We start from the raw sequence: 14,064 nt of genomic DNA, 5'->3' as shown, positions 1-14,064 counted from the left end.
ATCATCTTTACCGGCAAATGGCCTGTTAGGAGGAATATTAAATGTGCCATTTTCAAATCTTCTTCCCATAGCAGATTGCTCGAAGATACCTCCATCACTATTTTTACCATAGGCACCAACATCTACACAAATAAATTTATATTCAGGGTCAACAATCGCCATGAGAACAATTGAAAATTTTTTTAAGTAGGAAATATAATTGGATCCACTATTTTAGGGACACCTGATTGTCACGTGCTTCCCGTCTATGCTTCCTAAACAGTTGGGAAACTGCCATAAGTTTTCATAGCCCAAAACTGATTTCTCCCATAGCTCTTGTGTGGGCTCTGGCATATAAATTGGCTGCAGTTTACTCCATATAACAGTGCAAACCTCTTCAACAATTATAGCAACTGTTGAAAATCCCAATCGAAAACTGTGACCGATTGTTTTGTAAGAGTCGCCGGTTGCCAAAAATCTAGAAAAAATATGGTGTCTTAAATCTCTCTTTCTGATACCAATAGTTATTTATGTTGTAAAGGTATTATGAAGATGTTTATGCCCCCGAAGGCAACAATCTTACAAAGCAGAGGGCTTTTGGCCCGATTTGTGAGTTGCCCGAGGATATAGACATCAAGTAATGCCCGTGGTACATACAATATTTTATGTCCTACTTCATAAAATTCCAAGTTAAATTAAAAGAAAAATTAAAATCACGAAATTTTTACCTACATAGTTGCTAAATAAACAAAGTGTGTTCATTATTGTTAAGTGTCAAAGTCAAAACTTAATTAATTTCATATAAAATCATAAATTTTTCATAAATATCGAATAAAACCTCCCTAAATGCTGCCAAAGCTGTGGCAAATCTCATTCCCAAGCAGTCAAAAGACTTATACAATAAAGAATTTAAGAGGTTTTAGAATGATTTATTAATTAGTTATTTCTGTTAATGCCCTAGGGTATTATATAGCATTTAATATGTCTGGTAACTATGATGTTATGAAATAATATTATACGAGTAGGACATAAAAAATATTTCAGCAAAAGGTATTAGCAAAAAATATTTCATTGTTAATTTAGATTTATTTAAACGGGCATGTTTTAATGGTGTACTATTTTTATTTGCAGGCGACGATTTAAAGAAGCGCTGGAAAAATTTGTAGGATTGTTTCTCAAAACACTTACGCTCCGAGAAAACCCGAACTGGACAAGCAGCTAAGTCGATCTCTCGCTATAAAGCCTGGCCTTGGGCACAGCATATGGAAAGTTTTCGACCTTTCTTACAATTTGCTGTAACAGATTCTAATATTGCTGATACCAACATAGGAGTAAGTGAAGAAATTGAAGCATCTGACGTTCAAAATGAAGCTACACAAATGACTGAAAACATACTAAGCGAAGCAAGTACTGACCAAGAAACATCGAAGCAAATTTCATGTCATAATCGAAGACCAGAGAAAAAAAGAAAATCGATGGAACTTCCAGCACCCAACAATTCATCATCTGCTGATAAAGTTATTAAGTACTTAAATGAAAGGCACTCTGACATCAAAAGTAACTGCAACAGCATAGATCTAACATTTCAAGGATATGCTGCAAGAGTGAAGAGACTATTGAATTGACGGCAGACTGTAATTAAATTTAAAATTGCTAAATTAATTATGGAAGAAGGACTCGCACAGGAGGCGGAAGCTCAGGAGCAAAGCCGGCCAGGGACAAGTTATTCAAGGGCTTCCGCTTCTTCATCTTACGAAATGGATTTGCGATCTCCATTTGACAATGAATCTTCCTGTCACGAATTATCAAACCCAAGCAATCTACCTGGAAGTTCTAATGACCTGAATTCTTCCGGTAACTTGGTATGAGGATCTGTGTAAAACCACCATCTAACTCCATAAAATGTGTTTTTTTCTTTAATTTCTTTATATTACTTTGAAATAATAAACTTGCTTACAAAATGTTTATGACTTACCTTAATGTGACGGCTAATCGTTCTGTTGCGCCAATCGGTTCTCTAAATGTAGTTTCTTGTTTTGTAATATCGTCCTTGATAAGATTTATTATTTCATCAAAACATTCAAAATTCATCCTAAAGTAAGTATAGAATCGATTTTCGTCTCTACGGAGCTCAGGATATAACCTATGAAATTCGCCTTCGTCCTTACGTTTTTTATTAATCTCGTGTACCCAAACGTCCGTCATTTTATCCTAAAAAAACAGAATAACCTAAGTGGATTCTTGTCTAATGGACGAGAAGTAATTAGACAATCTGAGATTACCTTCGCCTATCATTATTGCAATTTTCATCTTCATCCAATAATATTGCAAGAAGTAGTGCCTCTTCCTCAAAATCCTCCATTGACACTTTTAACCCGCCCTCAGATTTAAAATAAGCTGTTTATGTATGCGTGCACTTCGACTGAGCCTAATCGCGATCGCGGATATGTGTCCACACCTTCTGAACGCAAGGATCGCCATCGCGATCGTGGTCGTGATCGCGTATATGTGTTCTCCGCTTTAATGTGACACATAAGAAATATATTTTTTATGAATTAATTTGAATTAACGGAAGTTTGTAAATAGACTTACATCAAGACTGTCATTAGTCACTTGTCATTTTAACTAAAAATAAATGTTTATAGACAGCACATTAAACCATGGTTTTGAAATATTCCAGTGTTGCCAGATTTATCTTTTAATTCATGGTCAATATTGGCAAAATTCTTCTACGCACATAATGAATTTTTAATTTTATATTACAATAGCAGTCTCTCTATAGTTCAATATACTCCCTCTAAGCCTGTCTAATTATATACGATACAATTTTTTTTCTTGTTGTATCCTCGGTTTTAACAACTTTATGGTTCAAGATGCTCTCTGTAAGGTTCCCTAATTAAATGCTATTTTTCCTGTCAAATGCTTCATTCTAAGACTCTCGGAAATGACGACAGAAAATGCTTGTAATGTACATCACATTAAAGTTAGTTAATCAATTAAGAAAAAACTATTACTCAATATGCTCTCTATAAGTACATCGGTTTCAAAAACTGCTCTCCACAAGACTTCCTAGTAAGATGTCCTTTTTCCTGTTAAACACTCAATCCTAAAGGTCTCTAAGAAATGCTAAGACGCAGTACAGTAAACGACAGTTACCATATAATGTATTGTTGCCAAATTTCTGAACTTTTCATTTATCCAATCAACCTTGGCAAGATTGGATAACAAATTTAAAACTAATATATTGAAATCTCCGTGGCTTAAAATGCTCTGGACAAGGCTTACTAATTAAATGCCCCTTTTCTAGCCAAATACTACCTCTAAGACTCTCCAATTAACAAGAACTATTTGTATTCAGCACATCCAATTACGGTTATAACAGATCTAGTGTTGATAACTTTCGACGATGATACATCTTTTTTTTCAAACAAACTGTGCAAGATTAACCTAAAGCGGGCCTCTCTTTGGTTCAATATGCTTCCTATAAGCCTTTTTAATTAAACGAATTTTTAACAGACAAATACCCAATTTTTGCACTTTCTTGCCTTCTAAATGGCTGTACTTTTTGCTGTTTAATGTAATAAACACATAAACACAGTGAAATATAATAAGCTCGTTTTTGTTTTCGATTATCATTCCCAGTAATCGAAACAATTTCAATATACTTTTTATAAGCCCTTTGGAGAAAAAGCGTAAATTTTTTAGTCATTGAATTTCCACGGTTCCATATGCTTTCTACAAGTCTTTCAAAAGTCTGCTCTTTTTTGTGTCAAATACTGAATTCTATAAAGCTTTTGTTCACAATTTAATGGTGATAAAAGAGAAACAATTTGAAACAAATTTTCTTCGGTTGAACAATTGAAATGTCAAATTATTAAGGAAATGCGAATTCTTAGTTTGAAACTCCACGGTTCAATATGCTTTCTACAAGCCTTCCAAATGACTGCCCTTTTTTTCGTGTCACCCGAATTCTATAAAAGACTTTTATTTCACAATTTAATGGTGGTAGAGAACAATTCGAAAAAAAAACTTTCTTCGGTTATTTCCATCAGTAAACGTAACAATTCAAATATCAAACCATTATCCGACTTGTCTCATCCTATTATACTCTTTCGCACGTAAAAAGGATCGCATTTCCCATGTAGAAAAAAAACCCTTATCCCCTGTTCAAATTTACTTTTAACACATTCAATACGGGCTAAAACGTTTTAGTTGCCATAAAACTTTTCCGTATTTTATATCATACACTTCCCCAGTTTCCCTCGTCTCCCTAAGGAATATTATTTAAGGATATTGCCCGCGCGCCAACATTTTAGGAGAGAGAGAGAGGAGGGTTTTCCGTATGTATATATGTACCCCCGGCCCGGATCAAATTGAAAAGCGTAAATTGCTAAATTTATATGGTGAGAACGTTCGGTTGTTTAGGCATAATTTTGCCCTTTTTATAATTTTTTTGTGTTCACCTAAGTTATATTTCCACATTATGCTTTTAAATAGTTATTTGTGCAAAGCGAGTGGCTTTTGTGGCTCTCTGTCGTAACATCTGGTTGCTCGTGTTGACACGAATACCAGAGTCGAAAGTTCAAAAGGAGACAAGAAGGGGTCGGGATATTGTTCGACACAATTTCCAACTTTTCAAAGTGGTAAGGGCGAGTTTTCAGACCGACACAGGGACGTAGTATGAAAAAAAAACCTAATTACTATTAATATAATTACTATAGTTCTCTTTCCGATCACAGTCATAAAATGTAAATATAGCAAAAATAAAAGAAAATAATGAAGAAAAAAATAAATGAAAATGATGAAGCAGAGAAAGGGTGCTTATAAAAAATTATTAATCCGGGTAATAAGTTTTAAAAAATAAAAATTAAGTTAATAATACAATTAAGACATTAAATTTTTTTTTTCTCAAAAATAATGGGATCATATTGACACAGATCAAAAAAAGCAATGGAAATCTATGAAATTTTTTTAAATTACTAAATCTAGCAACAGTCATATTAGCTTTTCAAATATAAACGGAAAAATAAAAATGTTAATTTAAAATAACTTATTCATTTCATTTGGTTCTAATATTTATTGTTTTATAATGTTTCAACATGTTTAACTTCTTTAATTCTCCACACTATCTTATCGTTACTATTTTTCAATTTTTTAGTCAATTAAGCCTTTTTCCAATCTAATAGCGTTAGTTGTAAAGTTTCTCAGTTGCTTACAATAATCCCAATACTCGGCTTATTAACAATTTAGTGCCTGATTTCTTTATTTTAATAACAGGCTGACATTGTCAGTTAACTAAGGACTATATTTTTTATTATTGTACTCCCTATTTCCAATGGTGCATCTATATCAAAAATATCGAAAATGGAACCGGCAGAAATGTTTACTTTTTCATATATACCATCTGCTAGATAAATTGAATCCCATTTTTCATAATTTCCAAGTCAAATTCCACTTATCGAGTGATATTTAAAGATATTTGAATAAGTAATAAAATCAAAATTTACGTACATTAGCATATTGATCTAAGATGTTTATCTTCTCTACTCCAGCAACTTGTAAAACTATATAATAAGTCAATTAATGATAAGCTGCAGTTTGACACCCTTGTAGGGGTGTTATGATCTGCTCCAAATTGAAAACTTTAGAATATTTTTTAAATATTTAATATGTCAGTTTTCGAAAGTCTCCAAGGCTTAAAAATGTTGTTATATTTTATAAAATATTCTATTAAAATATTCTTAAAATAGCTAAAAAATTCATGGAAATTTGCATTGTGAGGTCTATAAATATTTCCCGCAATAATGTCCTCCTTTTGACAATGACTCTTAATAAATACATGCTCTATAGTTTATAAGCATTCACTCAACATTATGTCCTTACCTGTCTTGCCTAATAAAATGATAATTATCATTTTTTAACCCTGTATCCAGAATATTCGCAAATTATCTACTTTCCGAGATTCTAATAATAAAATAGTTATTTTTGAAAAACGTAATCTTTAAAATCGTCAAAGTTATTTAATCTGAATTAGTAATTAACTACTGCAAGTATTTTTTTAGTTCGAAGACCCTGAAAAAATGTATTCACATACTAAAGTAATCCTTTCTTTATGATTATAATATTGACGCTTCAGTTGAAAATAAGAATTTTTTTTTATTGGCATTGGACCACTGTAAACCTTTTCTCTTAGAAAGAACCCTACGAAAAAAGTCTATTGGATTTAAGTCCGACGATCTTGGCGGCCCTTAGAAATGCTTCCCGATCCAACGATTTCGAAATCGATTACATCCTTAGATAGTCTATAGAAATACTATAAAGAATCCACAGGCTTCTTTTAAGCGTTTGAAGGTAATCTGAGGGTATATTGCAAGAGTAGTCAGTTTGACTGCCTGTAAGTCTCCTCAATATTCATAAACTTCTTCCAAGAGTTTGCAGATATTCTGAGGGTCTATTACAAGAGTTTGAGTCAATTTGACTGCCTGTAAGTGTCTTTTTAGTACTCAAAAACTTCTTCCAGGTACTTAAAGATAATTAGACGATCTATTCCAGGCATCTGAGTCAATTTGACTGCCTGTATGTTTCCTCAATATCCATAAACTTCTAAGTGTTTGCAGGTACTCTGAGTGTCTATTCCAAGAGTCTGAGTAAGTCTGACTGCCTGTAAGAGTCTCCCAAGTACTCAAATTTATTCTAAGCCCTTGAAGGTAATCTGAGGGTAACTTCCAAGAGTATGAGTCAGTTAGAATGCCTGTAAGTGTCTTTTTAGTACTCAAGAACTTCTTCCAGGTACTTAAAGATAATTAGACGATCTATTCCAGGCATCTGAGTCAATTTGACTGCCTGTATGTTTCCTCAATATCCATAAACTTCTAAGTGTTTGCAGGTACTCTGAGGGTCTATTCCAAGAGTCTGAGTAAGTCTGACTGCCTGTAAGAGTCTCCCAAGTACTCAAATTTATTCTAAGCCCTTAAAGGTAATCTGAGGGTAACTTCCAAGAGTATGAGTCAGTTAGAATGCCTGTAAGTGTCTTTTTAGTACTCAAGAACTTCTTCCACGTACTTGAAAATTATTAGGCGATCTATTCCAGGCATCTGAGTTAATTTGACTGCCTGTAAGTGTCCTCAATAAATTTCTCCCAAGTACTTGCAGGTACTCTGAGGGTCTATTTTAAGAGTCTGAGTCAGTTTGACTGCCTATAAGAATCTCTTAAGTACTCAAATTTATTCCAAGCCCTTGAAGGTAATTTGAAGGATATATTCCAAGAATCTCAGTAAGTTCGACTTCCTGTAAGAGTCTGCTAAGTATCCATAAGCTTCTTTCAAGCATTTAAAGCTAATCTGAGGGTCTATTCCAAGCGTCTAAGTCAGCTTGACTGTCTGTAAGAGCCTCCTAAGTACTCAAATTTATTTTCAGAACTTGAAGATAATCTGAGGATATCTTCCAAGAGTATGAGTCAGTTAGAATGCCTGTAAGTATCCTTTTAGTACTCAAAACCTTCTTCCAGGTACTTGAAAATAATTAGGCAATCTATTCTGGGTATCTAAGTTAATTTGACTACCTGTAAGTCTCCTCAATGTCCATAAAGTTCTTCCAAGTATTTGCAGGTACTCTGAGTGTCTATTCCAAGAGTCTGAGTCAGTTTGACTGCCTGTAAGTCTCCTTAGTATCCATAAACTTCTTCCAAATATTTTTAGGTTTTCTGAGGGTCTATTCTAAGGGTCTCAGTCAGTTTTACTGCCTGTAAGTTTTTTTTATGTATTGAAAAACTTCTTCCAAGTATTTGAAAGTAATGGGAAGGTGTTTTTCAGGAATCTGAGTCAGTTTGACTGCCTGCAAGAGCCTCCTAAGTACTGAAATTTATTCCCAGCACTTAAAGATAATCTGAGGATATCTTCCAAGATTATGAGTCAGTTAGAATGCCTGTAAGTGTCCTTTTAGTACTCAAGAACTTCTTCCAGATACTTGAAAATAATTAGGCGATCTATTCCAGACATCCGAGTCAATTTGACTGCCTGTAAGTGGCTTTTAAGTATCCCTAAGCTTCTTCCAAGTGTTTAAAGGTAATCTGAGGGTCTATTACCAGAGTCTGAGTCAGTTTGACTGCCTCTAAGCGTCTCCTAGATCACAAAAAAATAGTGCGTCGTTGCCGAACAAAACCTGTCAATTGTCAGATCAAAAAATGTCATTTGTCAGAATAAACATTTTGAAATACTAAATGAATTTTAATAGTTAATTCTATATCAAAATGTTCTGGAACACTATCGTGCTGGAAATACATACCTCGTAAATTTACATGGTGCTCTAGTAGAAAACCAGGCAAAGAAACAGCACTATTATAGTGTTTTTGAAATACATGGGAACCTTGCTTTGGAATTTAATTAGAACAGAAAAGTAACTCTTTTCCAGATGACTGTTACGTCATGTAACAGTATTAGTTTTAATTAATTCAAAACAGGTATCAAAATAACGTTTTTACTACTGGTGAGATTTCTGAAGAGTTAAAAAAAGAAAGTTCTTTAAATTTTTAAATCTCTCGTTTACCTGTGTCATTATATCATAACAGTTCTTTAATGTATGGTATTGTACAATTATAATACAATTATAATAAGCGAATTCCAAAGTTTAGATGTAAAAACCAATTTGAACCCCTTTTCACAGCTGCCACTGGCAAACACATCCAAGGGATAGTTAATTTAAAATCCTTCAGATGTGCCGCTACGTGACAACCAGAGACCTCTGGACATAAATTAAACGGCCGTCACGTGACTTACGGACAAATTTACTTCCGGTTAAAATGCGGCGAAGGGGGAGGAGGGATGGAAATAGGGCAAATATATCCGGATGAATTTATTGTACCACTTGGTTTAGATTGGGAGTGAATGAAATAAATGAATGAAATTAGAATGAAATAAATGAGAGATTAATGCATATATGGCAACAGTGCTTTACAGAGCAATGTGTTCTGCTGGTCTGTGGGGAAATTCGAGTGGACTCGTCCCGGTTCGTGGGGACTCGCTCAAGCGTCGTTGCCACATCAAACAAAAAGTAAAATTAAGAATCTCGAGGTTTCTTTTATAAATAAAAATTAACACCTTTAGTGAAATACCTGTGGTAATCAACCCCTGGAGAAGAATTAGAAAATCAATTCAAAGGTAATTATGAAAGGTTAATTCCAATGCCTCGAAAATATTATTTTTAATACTTCCAAAAAGCTTTCAAATACCTGGACTAAAAACTGAATTCTAGTAGAAAATTCTGTGAAATACAGAGAGATGCCTTTAAATTCATAAATAAGTAACTTCTTTGGTCTTCCTATCAAAAACTGCATCTCCGCCTATGTACAAAACAATTCTCGTTTTCCCTCAAGACTACTAAATCCCGAGTAGCTCCATTTTTGTCTATTTCTCCCGTCTATCGACGAAGAGAAATTCCGGAAGACTCCGGGTGTCGTTGACTTCCGAACTGTGACGTTTACGTTTCGATAAATCAAAATAGCCCTCCTCCAGGTATACGGCAGGATACTTTATTTATTATATCCTAGATAAGGGACCAACAATACCCTGAAAAGATCCTGGAAAATAATAGAATTTGAACGGAACAGGGGTAGGGGGCTATATATCATTGTCGTCTCGTGATAAAAGATGTAGCGTTCTAGTTTTATAGCGGACATAAAAGAAAATTGTACAATTTTGTGGATATCACACAGAGATTTAATGTTGATACGCAATTGTTGCAATAAAACGAGGAGGAAAAAGTCCACTATATCCGTGTAAAATTAACAAAATCCGTCCTAATATATCTTCCATACAAGCAATATTTTACCTGGGGGTCAAGAGCCACCGGCACCAATTTCACCTCGAGTTTCCTCGGGTGAAACTGTGTTGGAACTAATAAATTTATGTCCGAAGGACGTACTTGGGCTTTTTTAGCTTGATTTATTGTATTTTTAAGCGGCTTGGGACCACCCTAAAGGCTCTAAAGGGGGTTTTCTTTATAATAAATTTTACACTTTCAACAGGTACAAGAACATACATAGTTATGGACAAGCCTGGATTCGATTAGCCTAAAAGGCGAATATGTACGAGTGCTGACGACAGGCATGTACGCCGTATGCCGACGATTAATAATGTATTAACAAGGTAACAATGGAAGAATCAAGAAGATTGTGAAAATATTGAGAGAGAAAAAAATAGTAAGGAAAGACAATAAATATGAAAAATGCAAAGAAATTATCATAAAATTATGTGGTAAAAATTACAAACGGGATTCGAAAAGGAACAGAGAGAGAGAGAGAGAGAGGAAATTATGTAAAAAAATCAATTTGAAAAGAAACAAGTCTCAAAACAATGAGAAGGCGAGGAATTTACGATAGATTAAAATAAAGTTAAAAGAAAAGGTTAAAATAAAAATTTACAAGAAAATTTAATGCTAAAAAAAAGAAAAATTAATGGGAAAAAATTAAGGTAGTGAGTGAAAACGAGTAAAAAGTGGGAAAATAACTGATATCTTGTCGCTTTTTTATTTAAGAAGCAAGGATAATAATAGTTATAATATTTATTGGCATATTAGCTACATACAAATGCAAAGGTGAAAAATTTTCAATAATTAAATAAAAAAATTATTTGTATTTTTTAAAACTGTATATATTATATTTTTCATCTAAATTAAGTTTTACGCTATTTACAATGTTGATAAACTTTAGTTACCGATTTTACATTTTAACTTTTTTGTCTACGTGTATTTTATATATTTATTTTGCCATTTTATTTTTGAAATTTTTAATTTTTATTTTACACTTTTTATGTAATTTAAGTTTTATTTTAATTAAGAATTTCTATAGGATTTATTTTTTAGTTTTACTTAAAAGTTGTTGATCTAATTGTGATTATCTCATATATTTTTATTAAAATTGATTTTTTTTATTAAGGCAATAAAAACTGTAAAATATACGAAGCAAATAAATCATTTCCTAAAAGCAAAAAAGGATCACCGTAAGATCTCACAGTAAGACATATAAAAAAAACATAATAAAAAGAGAAATTAAATACTTCTATATCTGCAATTTTTTTATTATTTAAAAAATAAATAGAATAAAGACAATAAATTTTTTTCTATTAAGAAAATATGATTTTTAATTTTTTCTTAAATTTTTAATAATTTTTTTATATTAATAAGAATCATGAGATTCTTTATTAAATTGTTTTTAGACAGATACATTTTTTTTTCTCCAACTTTTACATTTTTTATTTCTGGATTATTTTCTCAACTTTCGTGTCTTGTTTTTGTGTTTTTTTTTCTTGATTAACTAATTTTTTTTTCTATATCGGTTTTTTCTATTTTTGTATATGTATTCGTTTAGGACACAAAAAAAAAAGAATAATGAAAAAATAGTAAAAGAGCTAATAAGGACAAAAAAGAGAACAACATGACGTAAGAATTGTTATTTTTTATTAATTATATTAATTAATCATTTATATTTAATAAATACAGAAAATTAAATTTAAAAAAGGGAATAAAACCGAAATCCGCGAAAGAATAAAAAAATTAAAAATATACAATAATAATTTAAATAATTATACCAAAAAGGCTTTATGTTATTTATTTGCTTATAAATTATTTTATTTTTACAATGTTGGTTCTATTTAGTTTTCTATCGATTTTGTATCTTTTTTTAATGTATTTTATGTATCTTTTTTATTGCTTGATTTTTATAATTCGATATTTTGATGTTAGAGTTTTTATGTAGTTTAATGAATTTTGTTTTTATTAAAATTTAAAATAATTTATTAAGGCCATAAGAACGTAAATTAATAAAAAAAAAGATGATAAAGAACTGCATTTAACCAATAATAGAGTGCAGTGAAATGGGAAAAACAGTAAGGAGAAATAACAAAAAAAGAAGAATCACAAAAACAAATACATAAAGCTACAAAGAAAAAAAAGTTAGGAAAATACTAATGATTGAAAATAAATGGAAAATAAGACAAAATAGACAAAAAATTAATAAATGCTTTTTTCCTTATTTTAGAACGCAACGTATATAAAAACCAACAAATTTCTTTAATTAAAGACATTGATTTTTTATTTATTTCTTAAATTTTTTAGTGTTTTTTATTTCTATATTTTTATTCATTAGACATTGTATTGTCCTTTAGTCCATTATAAAAAAATAATTTTCTGGATTGATTATAATTTTTTTATTTATATATCAATTAATATTTATTTTGACTTATTAAAATACAGAAATTTAAATAAAAAAAAATATAAAACACAGAAGAAAATTTAGGGAAAAAAAATACAGTCTGAAATATTAAGAAAAAGGCTAAGAAAATCAAAAAAGTGAATGAACAAGACTATTAAAATGTAAATTAATGAAAAGGTATAGGAAAGACTACCAAAAAAAATGTAAAAGAATTTAGAGTGAAAGAAATTTAAACAAAAAAATGATAAAACCTAAAAAAAGAAACGAGTAATTTGCTACTTAATTTTTGTTATTATTCGTATTTATTTTTTTTAACTAAAAAAAATACATAATTGAATTAGGCAATAAATATAAAAAAACGTAGAAAAAGTTTGAAAAAACAAACGAAAATAAAGATTAAAAATAGAGCAACGAAATAAAATGGAACAGGAACACCAAAAAAAATGTAAATAAAAAAAAGAAAAATAAGATAGCGAAAAAAAAACACACAATTAAAAAGAGAGAATTATTAGGTTTACATTTTAGGTAGTTATTTTTTAGTTTTTCTCTTCTTTGCATATAAATCAAAGACTGTTTTTTTAAATATTCTTTTTATCTTTCGTTAATCGAATCTTTTCTATTTTATATTGTATTATTCTTTTGTTTTAACTAATTTTTCTTTAAATTGATTTAATTTATACATGCTATTTGATTTAATTTACCATCTCACTTCTTTGGTTTTCTTTCTATTGGTTTTTTCAACTTTTATTTTCCTTAATAAAATCATATTTGTTAGACTCTTTTTCAATTGTTTAGTAATTTTTTTTATTCATATTAATTTTTTTTCTTTACAAAATTTGCTTATAAATCATTCTCGTTCATCAAAAAAGTTATAAAAAGCCACTAATAAAAATAAATAAACTAACAAAAGTAAATAAAAAATAGAAATAGACCCGCAATAAAAAGAAAATTTAATCCCTAGACCGGTAATAGCATTTTAAGACAAAATTAACATATATACAAAAATTAATTAACCTAATAATAAAATAAAAAATTGATAAAGAAAAAGTTAAATTATAAAACAAAGTGCTAAGAAATCGACAAAAAGAAATGAAACAAAAATATATGGATATACAGACAAACCTGGAGATAAATACTAGTAGAAATAAATCTCTAAAGAAGAGAAAGAAAGAGGAAACAAAAAATTAATAAAATCAATTAAATTTCCATTCTACGTCTCTTTTTTAACTTCGTTAATTTTTTTATTAATTCGTATTTATTTCTATTTTGTCCATTGGATTTCTTAATAATTATTTTGGTAAACAATTGATAATTCAAAAGAAACTATAAATAAAAATTGGAAACAAAAAAAATAAAAGGGAAAGTATACAAAAAATTTAAACATACTATAATAGATAATGTCTAAAATATAATAAAAAATATTGACTGAAAAAAAAAATTAAAAGTAAAAGACAATAAGAAAAAAATTCAATCCTTTGACTGGCCATCTTAAGAGAGAAATAAAACAAAATTGGGAAAAGACTAAAAAAAAATAAACTAATAAATTCAATCAGAAGAAAAATTACAAAAATCTAAAAAATCGACAAAAAGTAAATTAAAAAAATATTTATGCCCAGAGAAATGAGCAGATAAATATTAGAAGAAACAAATCACTGACTAAAGAATATAAGAAAAAAGTGATAACCTTAAAATATCAGAGGAAATTAAAAAAAATTAAAATCACTTAAATTATATATGATAACAATATGTGCCTCTTTTTATTTTTTTCTTCCTTGATTTTTTGTTTTATTCCTCTTATGTACATTAATTTTTTAGTCTTTTACAGTTATTTTTTTTAAATTACTTAACTTGATAATCTTGGTTCCAAATTAATTAAAATC

The 14,064-nt window shown here is 30.2% G+C and overlaps 1 protein-coding gene across 6 annotated transcripts in view; it reads right to left on the bottom strand.

The window, feature by feature from the left end:
• The window catches only part of LOC126733954 (Kv channel-interacting protein 1-like), a 300,096-nt gene that overhangs the window by 41,501 nt on the left and 244,531 nt on the right, over nt 1–14,064 (bottom strand). The gene's annotated exons all lie outside the window — the stretch shown is intronic.

This window comes from Anthonomus grandis, chromosome 3 (assembly GCF_022605725.1).
Source record: "Anthonomus grandis grandis chromosome 3, icAntGran1.3, whole genome shotgun sequence".
Classification (NCBI taxonomy): Eukaryota; Metazoa; Arthropoda; class Insecta; order Coleoptera; family Curculionidae; genus Anthonomus; species Anthonomus grandis.
Note: the sequence above shows the minus strand (reverse complement) of the source record. Positions and strands in the feature narration are given on the sequence as shown.